Source organism: Cynoglossus semilaevis, chromosome 13 (assembly GCF_000523025.1).
Source record: "Cynoglossus semilaevis isolate Cse_v1.0 chromosome 13, Cse_v1.0, whole genome shotgun sequence".
Taxonomy (NCBI): domain Eukaryota; kingdom Metazoa; phylum Chordata; class Actinopteri; order Pleuronectiformes; family Cynoglossidae; genus Cynoglossus; species Cynoglossus semilaevis.
In genome coordinates, this window is record NC_024319.1 from 2,087,065 (window position 1) to 2,088,635 (window position 1,571).

Below are 1,571 nucleotides of genomic sequence, written 5' to 3' on the forward strand. Positions count from 1 at the left end.
GGTGAGGGGGTGAGGGGTGGGGGGGCAGAAGTGCTGTGTCACAGGAGACTGCAGGAGGCAGTACACAACAGTACATAACAGTACACAACAGTACATAACAGTACACAACAGTACACCATTGTACAAGACGGTACAAGACAGTACACATCTCTACACCACTGTATCAGCGTCTCTCTCTCTCTCTCTCTCTCTCTCTCTCTCACACACACACACACACACACACACACACCACGGTTGTATTTCAACATTCAGATTGTTGTGGTTCAACTCTGACGTGTCGTCACAGGCTGCTCCTCCCTGGGCATCACTCCACACCCAGGACCACGTCCTCTCTCTCCCTCTCTCTCTCTCTCTCTCTCCCTCACTCTCTCCCACCCTCTCTCTCTCTCTTCTTCCTTTATAACCCATCACTCCTCACCCACTGCTCTTCACTCACTCTCCCTCCTTGAACCTGGAATGGACTCCTTCATTTTCCTGGGACTGAAGCCTCGACCCACTGACACGGAGTCGGTCCGTGTTTTTGTTGTTTAAAAACAACCACAAAGAAAATAGTCTTTCCTTTTTTTAAGTTCCATTTTTTTTCTCTGTTTCTCCATAAACCATGAGTTTCACCCGGAGGTTCTAGAACTCTCCTGTGAACATGTTCTGGCTGTCGGTGACAGCAGACACGTGAAGAAGGTTGTTGATTAAACCTGGAAAAAAAAAAACCAAACAAACAAAAACCTGCAGCCGGGACCAAAAGGAGTAATTAGTGGATCCATCACTGGACTGAAAACTGGTGAGAACATCTTCAGATGTGTCAGACTTGGATCTGGATACTTCAGAGTTGTGCTAATATTTGCTGAAATATTGAAAAGAAAAACTTAACTTTGGATTAAAAACAGTGATTAAAGAACAGGTATCTGAACTCTGACCCCACGACAGGAAGTCGGGTTTTTTTACCAGGAAGTTGAGAACCTTCAGTTAGAGCTGAAGAAACCGAGTTGACGACATCTGAAGTGTGTGTGTGTGTGTGTGTGTGTTTAAATACATCAATGTTTCACACTCTGTCAACTTGTCATTTGCTCAGATATGTGGGGGTCATCCCCAAACCCCGGACCAGGATCACGGAGCTAGACTTCAGCGCGCACACACACACACACACACACACACGCCGCCTCACCCGTGGAGAAGGGCAGCGTGCCGTCCACAGACCCGGCCTGACACGTGCATACGGACAGACAGATAGACAGTCTGATGCCAACTGTCTCCACTGTCAATCTCACAGCACCGCTCCTCCTCCTGTTGCTATGGGCGACCCACCCCACCGTGGCAACAAACTGGCTGTAAGTGCAGCTGGCGAGGGAGGGGGCCGAGCCGAGGGAGTGTGTTTGTCATGCTGTAACTTTTAAAAGATGGTGACACGTCTCTAAATCTCCTTCGCTCGCCCTCCTCTCCCTCTTTGTCTCCCTCTGAATGACCTTTTCTCTCGTCTTTCACTCGGCCTCCTCTGTCCTTTTCCTTACCCTTATTTCTGTCCTCTCTAAAACTCAGCCTCTTTGTCACCTTTTCTCCCATCCGCAGCCCCCCCC